Below are 13,394 nucleotides of genomic sequence, written 5' to 3' on the forward strand. Positions count from 1 at the left end.
CCACATCCCGTTTCCATCGACCAACCCCTGTCACCACCCACAAACGGCTCATCCTGTCACTCATTCTAGCGAGGCGTCTGTGTACAGGGTGTGAATGCTTCGCGATCGCATGGACTGGTTCGCGTACGCGCACTCCGTCTTATAAGCATGCACAGATTGCAAACATCGGCAGGCTACGTGCGAACGCAGCCTAGAAAACGGGTCTGAATCAGGCCCTCTGTTATTAGTAATGAAACACTATAAGCCAATACAGACTGCAGTATGTAGTAAGTGCTGTATAAAGTATGAGAATAACTGACAGAGCGTCTGTGTAGCTGAGCCTGGGACACATCTGCGGGGTCTCTGCTCCTCGTTATTCTGGCCACTCACTTACAGTTACTGATTTTGTCTTTGTCAGATCCAGCTGGAGATGTCCCTATATTGGATAATGTGAGTGAAGCAGCTGAAGCACAAGTCCGTCCAGGTCTCCAGTGATCAATAACAGGACAGATCTGGGACAGTCTATATTTGTGATACACGACAGCCTGGAACTAACAATAACAGAATAGCAATGTGTCGCCCGAAGAGGACCTTGTAGTGTCAGAATAAATAAATGCAACGTGACTACATCATTGGGTGACTCTATGTCCCTTGTTCTGTGTCATAAATGAGGCTTCAGATGAATTTGCTCTTCAGTCAATGCTGTGACAGTTACTCTACATACTCTGCAGTCATTGCTGTGACAGTTACTCTACATACTCTGCAGTCATTGCTGTGACAGTTACTCTACATACTCTGCAGTCATTGCTGTGACAGTTACTCTACATACTCTGCAGTCATTGCTGTGACAGTTACTCTACATACTCTGCAGTCATTGCTGTGACAGTTACATACTCTGCAGTCATTGCTGTGACAGTTACTCTACATACTCTGCAGTCATTGCTATGACAGTTACTCTACATACTCTGCAGTCATTGCTGGGACAGTTACTCTACATACTCTGCAGTCATTGCTGGGACAGTTACTCTACATACTCTGCAGTCATTGCTGTGACAGTTACTCTACATACTCTGCAGTCATTGCTGTGACAGTTACTCTACATACTCTGCAGTCATTGCTGTGACAGTTACATACTCTGCAGTCATTGCTGTGACAGTTACTTTACATACTCTACAGTCATTGCTGTGACAGTTACTCTACATACTCTGCAGTCATTGCTGTGACAGTTACTCTACATACTCTACAGTCATTGCTGTGACAGTTACTCTACATACTCTGCAGTCATTGCTGTGACAGTTACTCCACATACTCTGCAGTCATTGCTGTGACACTTACTCTACATACTCCGCAGTCATTGCTGTGACAGTTACTCTACATACTCTGCAGTCATTGCTGTGACAGTTACTCTCCATACTCTGCAGTCATTGCTGTGACAGTTACTCTACATACTCTGCAGTCATTGCTGTGACAGTTACTCTACATACTCTGCAGTCATTGCTGTGACAGTTACTCTACATACTCTGCAGTCATTGCTGTGACAGTTACATACTCTGCAGTCATTGCTGTGACAGTTACTCTACATACTCTGCAGTCATTGCTGTGACAGTTACTCTACATACTCTGCAGTCATTGCTGTGACAGTTACTCTACATACTCTGCAGTCATTGCTGTGACAGTTACTCAACATACTCTGCAGTCATTGCTGTGACAGTTACATACTCTGCAGTCATTGCTGTGACAGTTACTCTACATACTCTGCAGTCATTGCTGTGACAGTTACTCTACATACTCTGCAGTCATTGCTGTGACAGTTACTCTACATACTCTGCAGTCATTGCTGTGACAGTTACTCTACATACTCTGCAGTCATTGCTGTGACAGTTACATACTCTGCAGTCATTGCTGTGACAGTTACTCTACATACTCTGCAGTCATTGCTGTGACAGTTACTCTACATACTCTGTAGTCATTGCTGTGACAGTTACTCTACATACTCTGCAGTCATTGCTGTGACAGTTACATACTCTGCAGTCATTGCTGTGACAGTTACTCTACATACTCTGCAGTCATTGCTGTGACAGTTACTCTACATACTCTGCAGTCATTGCTGTGACAGTTACTCTACATACTCTGCATTCATTGCTGTGACAGTTACTCTACATACTCTGCAGTCATTGCTGTGACAGTTACATACTCTGCAGTCATTGCTGTGACAGTTACTCTACATACTCTGCAGTGATTGCTGTGACAGTTACTCTACATACTCTGCAGTCATTGCTGTGACAGTTACTCTACATGCTCTGCAAGTCATAGCTGGGACAGTTACACAACATGTTCTGCAGTCATTGCTGGGACAGTTACACAACATGTTCTGCAGTCATTGCTGGGACAGTTACTCTACATACTCTGCAGTCATTGCTGTGACAGTTACTCTACATACTCTGCAGTCATTGCTGTGACAGTTACATACTCTGCAGTCATTCCTGTGACAGTTACTCTACATACTCTGCAGTCATTGCTGTGACAGTTACTACATACTCTCCAGTCATTGCTGTGACAGTTACTCTACATACTCTGCAGTCATTGCTGTGACAGTTACTCTACATACTCTGCAGTCATTGCTGTGACAGTTACATACTCTGCAGTCATTCCTGTGACAGTTACTCTACATACTCTGCAGTCATTGCTGTGACAGTTACTCTACATACTCTGCAGTCATTGCTGTGACAGTTACTACATACTCTCCAGTCATTGCTGTGACAGTTACTCTACATACTCTGCAGTCATTGCTGTGACAGTTACTCCACATACTCTGCAGTCAATGCTGTGACAGTTACTCTACATACTCTGCAGTCATTGCTGTGACAGTTACATACTCTGCAGTGATTGCTGTGACAGTTACTCTACATACTCTACAGTCATTGCTGTGACAGTTACTCTACATACTCTGCAGTCATTGCTGTGACAGTTACTCTACATACTCTGCAGTCATTGCTGTGACAGTTACTCTACATACTCTGCAGTCATTGCTGTGACAGTTACTCTACATACTCTACAGTCATTGCTGTGACAGTTACTCCACAAACTCTGCAGTCATTGCTGTGACAGTTACTCCACATACTCTGCAGTCATTGCTGTGACAGTTACTCCACATACTCTGCAGTCATTGCTGTGACAGTTACTCCACATTGCAGTCATTGCTGTGACAGTTACTCTACATACTCTGCAGTCATTGCTGTGACAGTTACTCTACATACTCTGCAGTCATTGCTGTGACAGTTACTCTACATACTCTACAGTCATTGCTGTGACAGTTACTCCACATACTCTGCAGTCATTGCTGTGACAGTTACTCTACATACTCTGCAGTCATTGCTGTGACAGTTACTCCACATACTCTGCAGTCATTGCTGTGACAGTTACTCCACATACTCTGCAGTCATTGCTGTGACAGTTACTCTACATACTCTGCAGTCATTGCTGTGACAGTTACTCTACATACTCTGCAGTCATTGCTGTGACAGTTACTCTACATACTCTGCAGTCATTGCTGGGACAGTTACTCTACATACTCTGCAGTCATTGCTGTGACAGTTACTCTACATACTCTGCAGTCATTGCTGTGACAGTTACTCTACATACTCTGCAGTCATTGCTGTGACAGTTACTCTAAATACTCTGCAGTCATTGCTGTGACAGTTACTCTACATACTCTGCAGTCATTGCTGTTACAGTTACATACTCTGCAGTGATTGCTGTGACAGTTACTCTACATACTCTACAGTCATTGCTGTGACAGTTACTCTACATACTCTGCAGTCATTGCTGTGACAGTTACTCCACATACTCTGCAGTCATTGCTGTGACAGTTACTCTACATTCTCTGCAGTCATTGCTGTGACAGTTACTCTCCATACTATGCAGTCATTGCTGTGACAGTTACTCTACATACTCTGCAGTCATTGCTGTGACAGTTACTCAACATGCTCTGCAGTCATTGCTGTGACAGTTACTCTACATACTCTGCAGTCATTGCTGTGACAGTTACTCTACATACTCTGCAGTCATTGCTGTGACAGTTACATACTCTGCAGTCATTGCTGTGACAGTTACTCTACATACTCTGCAGTCATTGCTGTGACAGTTACTCTACATACTCTGCAGTCATTGCTGTGACAGTTACTCTACATACTCTGCAGTCATTGCTGTGACAGTTACTCTACATACTCTGCAGTCATTGCTGGGACAGTTACTCTACATACTCTGCAGTCATTGCTGTGACAGTAACTCTACATACTCTGCCATCATTGCTGTGACAGTTACATACTCTGCAGTCATTGCTGTGACAGTTACTCTACATACTCTGCAGTCATTGCTGTGACAGTTACTCTACATACTCTGCAGTCATTGCTGGGACAGTTACTCTACATACTCTGCAGTCATTGCTGGGACAGTTACTCTACATACTCTGCAGTCATTGCTGTGACAGTTACATACTCTGCAGTCATTGCTGTGACAGTTACTTTACATACTCTACAGTCATTGCTGTGACAGTTACTCTACATACTCTGCAGTCATTGCTGTGACAGTTACTCTACATACTCTGCAGTCATTGCTGTGACAGTTACTCTACATACTCTACAGTCATTGCTGTGACAGTTACTCTACATACTCTGCAGTCATTGCTGTGACAGTTTCTCCACATACTCTGCAGTCATTGCTGTGACAGTTACTCTACATACTCCGCAGTCATTGCTGTGACAGTTACTCTACATACTCTGCAGTCATTGCTGTGACAGTTACTCTCCATACTCTGCAGTCATTGCTGTGACAGTTACTCTACATACTCTGCAGTCATTGCTGTGACAGTTACTCAACATGCTCTGCAGTCATTGCTGTGACAGTTACTCTACATGCTCTGCAGTCATTGCTGTGACAGTTACTCTACATACTCTGCAGTCATTGCTGTGACAGTTACATACTCTGCAGTCATTGCTGTGACAGTTACTCTACATACTCTGCAGTCATTGCTGTGACAGTTACTCTACTTACTCTGTAGTCATTGCTGTGACAGTTACTATACATACTCTGCAGTCATTGCTGTGACAGTTACATACTCTGCAGTCATTGCTGTGACAGTTACTCTACATACTCTGCAGTCATTGCTGTGACAGTTACTCTACATACTCTGCAGTCATTGCTGTGACAGTTACTCTACATACTCTGCATTCATTGCTGTGACAGTTACTCTACATACTCTGCAGTCATTGCTGTGACAGTTACATACTCTGCAGTCATTGCTGTGACAGTTACTCTACATACTCTGCAGTGATTGCTGTGACAGTTACTCTACATACTCTGCAGTCATTGCTGTGACAGTTACTCTACATGCTCTGCAAGTCATAGCTGGGACAGTTACACAACATGTTCTGCAGTCATTGCTGGGACAGTTACACAACATGTTCTGCAGTCATTGCTGGGACACTTACTCTACATACTCTGCAGTCATTGCTGTGACAGTTACATACTCTGCAGTCATTGCTGTGACAGTTACATATTCTGCTGTCATTCCTGTGACAGTTACTCTACATACTCTGCAGTCATTGCTGTGACAGTTACTCTACATACTCTGCAGTCATTGCTGTGACAGTTACTACATACTCTCCAGTCATTGCTGTGACAGTTACTCTACATACTCTGCAGTCATTGCTGTGACAGTTACTCCACATACTCTGCAGTCATTGCTGTGACAGTTACTCTACATACTCTGCAGTCATTGCTGTGACAGTTACTCTACATACTCTGCAGTCATTGCTGTGACAGTTACTCTACATACTCTGCAGTCAATGCTGTGACAGTTACTCTACATACTCTGCAGTCATTGCTGTGACAGTTACATACTCTGCAGTTATTGCTGTGACAGTTACTCTACATACTCTGCAGTCATTGATGTGACAGTTACTCTACATACTCTGAAGTCATTGCTGTGACAGTTACTCTACATACTCTGCAGTCATTGCTGTGACAGTTACTATATACTCTGCAGTCATTGCTGTGACAGTTACTCTACATACTCTGCCGTCATTGCTGTGACAGTTACTATATACTCTGCAGTCATTGCTGTGACAGTTACTCTCCATACTCTGCAGTCATTGCTGTGACAGTTACTCTACATACTCTGCAGTCATTGCTGTGACAGTTACTCAACATGGTCTGCAGTCATTGCTGTGACAGTTACTCTACATGCTCTGCAGTCATTGCTGTGACAGTTACTCTACATACTCTGCAGTCATTGCTGTGACAGTTACATACTCTGCAGTCATTGCTGTGACAGTTACTCTACATACTCTGCAGTCATTGCTGTGACAGTTACTCTACTTACTCTGTAGTCATTGCTGTGACAGTTACTATACATACTCTGCAGTCATTGCTGTGACAGTTACATACTCTGCAGTCATTGCTGTGACAGTTACTCTACATACTCTGCAGTCATTGCTGTGACAGTTACTCTACATACTCTGCAGTCATTGCTGTGACAGTTACTCTACATACTCTGCATTCATTGCTGTGACAGTTACTCTACATACTCTGCAGTCATTGCTGTGACAGTTACATACTCTGCAGTCATTGCTGTGACAGTTACTCTACATACTCTGCAGTGATTGCTGTGACAGTTACTCTACATACTCTGCAGTCATTGCTGTGACAGTTACTCTACATGCTCTGCAAGTCATAGCTGGGACAGTTACACAACATGTTCTGCAGTCATTGCTGGGACAGTTACACAACATGTTCTGCAGTCATTGCTGGGACACTTACTCTACATACTCTGCAGTCATTGCTGTGACAGTTACATACTCTGCAGTCATTGCTGTGACAGTTACATACTCTGCTGTCATTCCTGTGACAGTTACTCTACATACTCTGCAGTCATTGCTGTGACAGTTACTCTACATACTCTGCAGTCATTGCTGTGACAGTTACTACATACTCTCCAGTCATTGCTGTGACAGTTACTCTACATACTCTGCAGTCATTGCTGTGACAGTTACTCCACATACTCTGCAGTCATTGCTGTGACAGTTACTCTACATACTCTGCAGTCATTGCTGTGACAGTTACTCTACATACTCTGCAGTCATTGCTGTGACAGTTACTCTACATACTCTGCAGTCAATGCTGTGACAGTTACTCTACATACTCTGCAGTCATTGCTGTGACAGTTACATACTCTGCAGTTATTGCTGTGACAGTTACTCTACATACTCTGCAGTCATTGATGTGACAGTTACTCTACATACTCTGAAGTCATTGCTGTGACAGTTACTCTACATACTCTGCAGTCATTGCTGTGACAGTTACTCTACATGCTCTGCAAGTCATAGCTGGGACAGTTACACAACATGTTCTGCAGTCATTGCTGGGACAGTTACACAACATGTTCTGCAGTCATTGCTGGGACAGTTACTCTACATACTCTGCAGTCATTGCTGTGACAGTTACTCTACATACTCTGCAGTCATTGCTGTGACAGTTACATACTCTGCAGTCATTCCTGTGACAGTTACTCTACATGCTCTGCAGTCATTGCTGTGACAGTTACTACATACTCTCCAGTCATTGCTGTGACAGTTACTCTACATACTCTGCAGTCATTGCTGTGACAGTTACTCTACATACTCTGCAGTCATTGCTGTGACAGTTACATACTCTGCAGTCATTCCTGTGACAGTTACTCTACATACTCTGCAGTCATTGCTGTGACAGTTACTCTACATACTCTGCAGTCATTGCTGTGACAGTTACTACATACTCTCCAGTCATTGCTGTGACAGTTACTCTACATACTCTGCAGTCATTGCTGTGACAGTTACTCCACATACTCTGCAGTCATTGCTGTGACATTTACTCTACATACTCTGCAGTCATTGCTGTGACAGTTACTCTACATACTCTGCAGTCATTGCTGTGACAGTTACTCTACATACTCTGCAGTCAATGCTGTGACAGTTACTCTACATACTCTGCAGTCATTGCTGTGACAGTTACATACTCTGCAGTGATTGCTGTGACAGTTACTCTACATACTCTACAGTCATTGCTGTGACAGTTACTCTACATACTCTGCAGTCATTGCTGTGACAGTTACTCTACATACTCTGCAGTCATTGCTGTGACAGTTACTCTACATACTCTGCAGTCATTGCTGTGACAGTTACTCTACATACTCTACAGTCATTGCTGTGACAGTTACTCCACATACTCTGCAGTCATTGCTGTGACAGTTACTCCACATATTCTGCAGTCATTGCTGTGACAGTTACTCCACATACTCTGCAGTCATTGCTATGACAGTTACTCCACATTGCAGTCATTGCTGTGACAGTTACTCTACATACTCTGCAGTCATTGCTGTGACAGTTACTCTACATACTCTGCAGTCATTGCTGTAACAGTTACTCTACATACTCTACAGTCATTGCTGTGACAGTTACTCCACATACTCTGCAGTCATTGCTGTGACAGTTACTCCACATACTCTGCAGTCATTGCTGTGACAGTTACTCTACATACTCTGCAGTCATTGCTGTGACAGTTACTCCACATACTCTGCAGTCATTGCTGTGACAGTTACTCTACATACTCTGCAGTCATTGCTGTGACAGTTACTCTACATGCTCTGCAAGTCATAGCTGGGACAGTTACACAACATGTTCTGCAGTCATTGCTGGGACAGTTACACAACATGTTCTGCAGTCATTGCTGGGACACTTACTCTACATACTCTGCAGTCATTGCTGTGACAGTTACATACTCTGCAGTCATTGCTGTGACAGTTACATACTCTGCTGTCATTCCTGTGACAGTTACTCTACATACTCTGCAGTCATTGCTGTGACAGTTACTCTACATACTCTGCAGTCATTGCTGTGACAGTTACTACATTCTCTCCAGTCATTGCTGTGACAGTTACTCTACATACTCTGTAGTCATTGCTGTGACAGTTACTCCACATACTCTGCAGTCATTGCTGTGACAGTTACTCTACATACTCTGCAGTCATTGCTGTGACAGTTACTCTACATACTCTGCAGTCATTGCTGTGACAGTTACTCTACATACTCTGCAGTCAATGCTGTGACAGTTACTCTACATACTCTGCAGTCATTGCTGTGACAGTTACATACTCTGCAGTTATTGCTGTGACAGTTACTCTACATACTCTGCAGTCATTGATGTGACAGTTACTCTACATACTCTGAAGTCATTGCTGTGACAGTTACTCTACATACTCTGCAGTCATTGCTGTGACAGTTACTCTACATGCTCTGCAAGTCATAGCTGGGACAGTTACACAACATGTTCTGCAGTCATTGCTGGGACAGTTACACAACATGTTCTGCAGTCATTGCTGGGACAGTTACTCTACATACTCTGCAGTCATTGCTGTGACAGTTACTCTACATACTCTGCAGTCATTGCTGTGACAGTTACATACTCTGCAGTCATTCCTGTGACAGTTACTCTACATACTCTGCAGTCATTGCTGTGACAGTTACTACATACTCTCCAGTCATTGCTGTGACAGTTACTCTACATACTCTGCAGTCATTGCTGTGACAGTTACTCTACATACTCTGCAGTCATTGCTGTGACAGTTACATACTCTGCAGTCATTCCTGTGACAGTTACTCTACATACTCTGCAGTCATTGCTGTGACAGTTACTCTACATACTCTGCAGTCATTGCTGTGACAGTTACTACATACTCTGCAGTCAATGCTGTGACAGTTACTCTACATACTCTGCAGTCATTGCTGTGACAGTTACATACTCTGCAGTTATTGCTGTGACAGTTACTCTACATACTCTGCAGTCATTGATGTGACAGTTACTCTACATACTCTGAAGTCATTGCTGTGACAGTTACTCTACATACTCTGCAGTCATTGCTGTGACAGTTACTCTACATGCTCTGCAAGTCATAGCTGGGACAGTTACACAACATGTTCTGCAGTCATTGCTGGGACAGTTACACAACATGTTCTGCAGTCATTGCTGGGACAGTTACTCTACATACTCTGCAGTCATTGCTGTGACAGTTACTCTACATACTCTGCAGTCATTGCTGTGACAGTTACATACTCTGCAGTCATTCCTGTGACAGTTACTCTACATACTCTGCAGTCATTGCTGTGACAGTTACTACATACTCTCCAGTCATTGCTGTGACAGTTACTCTACATACTCTGCAGTCATTGCTGTGACAGTTACTCTACATATTCTGCAGTCATTGCTGTGACAGTTACATACTCTGCAGTCATTCCTGTGACAGTTACTCTACATACTCTGCAGTCATTGCTGTGACAGTTACTCTACATACTCTGCAGTCATTGCTGTGACAGTTACTACATACTCTCCAGTCATTGCTGTGACAGTTACTCTACATACTCTGCAGTCATTGCTGTGACAGTTACTCCACATACTCTGCAGTCATTGCTGTGACATTTACTCTACATACTCTGCAGTCATTGCTGTGACAGTTACTCTACATACTCTGCAGTCATTGCTGTGACAGTTACTCTACATACTCTGCAGTCAATGCTGTGTCAGTTACTCTACATACTCTGCAGTCATTGCTGTGACAGTTACATACTCTGCAGTGATTGCTGTGACAGTTACTCTACATACTCTACAGTCATTGCTGTGACAGTTACTCTACATACTCTGCAGTCATTGCTGTGACAGTTACTCTACATACTCTGCAGTCATTGCTGTGACAGTTACTCTACATACTCTGCAGTCATTGCTGTGACAGTTACTCTACATACTCTACAGTCATTGCTGTGACAGTTACTCCACATACTCTGCAGTCATTGCTGTGACAGTTACTCCACATACTCTGCAGTCATTGCTGTGACAGTTACTCCACATACTCTGCAGTCATTGCTATGACAGTTACTCCACATTGCAGTCATTGCTGTGACAGTTACTCTACATACTCTGCAGTCATTGCTGTGACAGTTACTCTACATACTCTGCAGTCATTGCTGTGACAGTTACTCTACATACTCTACAGTCATTGCTGTGACAGTTACTCCACATACTCTGCAGTCATTGCTGTGACAGTTACTCCACATACTCTGCAGTCATTGCTGTGACAGTTACTCTACATACTCTGCAGTCATTGCTGTGACAGTTACTCCACATACTCTGCAGTCATTGCTGTGACAGTTACTCCACATACTCTGCAGTCATTGCTGTGACAGTTACTCTACATACTCTGCAGTCATTGCTGTGACAGTTACTCTACATACTCTGCAGTCATTGCTGTGACAGTTACTCTACATACTCTGCAGTCATTGCTGGGACAGTTACTCTACATACTCTGCAGTCATTGCTGTGACAGTTACTCTACATACTCTGCAGTCATTGCTGTGACAGTTACTCTACATACTCTGCAGTTATTGCTGTGACAGTTACTCTAAATACTCTGCAGTCATTGCTGTGACAGTTACTCTACATACTCTGCAGTCATTGCTGTTACAGTTACATACTCTGCAGTGATTGCTGTGACAGTTACTCTACATACTCTACAGTCATTGCTGTGACAGTTACTCTACATACTCTGCAGTCATTGCTGTGACAGTTACTCCACATACTCTGCAGTCATTGCTGTGACAGTTACTCTACATTCTCTGCAGTCATTGCTGTGACAGTTACTCTCCATACTATGCAGTCATTGCTGTGACAGTTACTCTACATACTCTGCAGTCATTGCTGTGACAGTTACTCAACATGCTCTGCAGTCATTGCTGTGACAGTTACTCTACATACTCTGCAGTCATTGCTGTGACAGTTACTCTACATACTCTGCAGTCATTGCTGTGACAGTTACATACTCTGCAGTCATTGCTGTGACAGTTACTCTACATACTCTGCAGTCATTGCTGTGACAGTTACTCTACATACTCTGCAGTCATTGCTGTGACAGTTACTCTACATACTCTGCAGTCATTGCTGTGACATTTACTCTACATACTCTGCAGTCATTGCTGGGACAGTTACTCTACATACTCTGCAGTCATTGCTGTGACAGTAACTCTACATACTCTGCCATCATTGCTGTGACAGTTACATACTCTGCAGTCATTGCTGTGACAGTTACTCTACATACTCTGCAGTCATTGCTGTGACAGTTACTCTACATACTCTGCAGTCATTGCTGGGACAGTTACTCTACATACTCTGCAGTCATTGCTGGGACAGTTACTCTACATACTCTGCAGTCATTGCTGGGACAGTTACTCTACATACTCTGCAGTCATTGCTGTGACAGTTACTCTACATACTCTGCAGTCATTGCTGTGACAGTTACATACTCTGCAGTCATTGCTGTGACAGTTACTTTACATACTCTACAGTCATTGCTGTGACAGTTACTCTACATACTCTGCAGTCATTGCTGTGACAGTTACTCTACATACTCTGCAGTCATTGCTGTGACAGTTACTCTACATTCTCTACAGTCATTGCTGTGACAGTTACTCTACATACTCTGCAGTCATTGCTGTGACATTTACTCTACATACTCTGCAGTCATTGCTGGGACAGTTACTCTACATACTCTGCAGTCATTGCTGTGACAGTAACTCTACATACTCTGCCATCATTGCTGTGACAGTTACATACTCTGCAGTCATTGCTGTGACAGTTACTCTACATACTCTGCAGTCATTGCTGTGACAGTTACTCTACATACTCTGCAGTCATTGCTGGGACAGTTACTCTACATACTCTGCAGTCATTGCTGGGACAGTTACTCTACATACTCTGCAGTCATTGCTGGGACAGTTACTCTACATACTCTGCAGTCATTGCTGTGACAGTTACTCTACATACTCTGCAGTCATTGCTGTGACAGTTACATACTCTGCAGTCATTGCTGTGACAGTTACTTTACATACTCTACAGTCATTGCTGTGACAGTTACTCTACATACTCTGCAGTCATTGCTGTGACAGTTACTCTACATACTCTGCAGTCATTGCTGTGACAGTTACTCTACATACTCTACAGTCATTGCTGTGACAGTTACTCTACATACTCTGCAGTCATTGCTGTGACAGTTACTCCACATACTCTGCAGTCATTGCTGTGACAGTTACTCTACATACTCCGCAGTCATTGCTGTGACAGTTACTCTACATACTCTGCAGTCATTGCTGTGACAGTTACTCTCCATACTCTGCAGTCATTGCTGTGACAGTTACTCTACATACTCTGCAGTCATTGCTGTGACAGTTACTCAACATGCTCTGCAGTCATTGCTGTGACAGTTACTCTACATGCTCTGCAGTCATTGCTGTGACAGTTACTCTACATACTCTGCAGTCATTGCTGTGACAGTTACA

The 13,394-nt window shown here is 43.3% G+C and overlaps 1 protein-coding gene across 1 annotated transcript in view; it reads left to right on the top strand.

Annotated features, from left to right (window-relative positions):
* The window catches only part of LOC148473299 (uncharacterized), a 30,345-nt gene extending 29,749 nt beyond the window's left edge, over positions 1-596 (top strand). The window contains exon 4 of the mRNA XM_088459832.1: positions 398-596. The gene's annotated coding sequence lies outside the window, so the exon portion shown is untranslated. The remainder of the gene's footprint in view (positions 1-397) is intronic.
* Positions 597-13,394: the final 12,798 nt, after the last annotated feature.

This window comes from Taudactylus pleione, unplaced genomic scaffold (assembly GCF_031769625.1).
Source record: "Taudactylus pleione unplaced genomic scaffold, aTauple2 ptg000937l, whole genome shotgun sequence".
Classification (NCBI taxonomy): domain Eukaryota; kingdom Metazoa; phylum Chordata; class Amphibia; order Anura; family Myobatrachidae; genus Taudactylus; species Taudactylus pleione.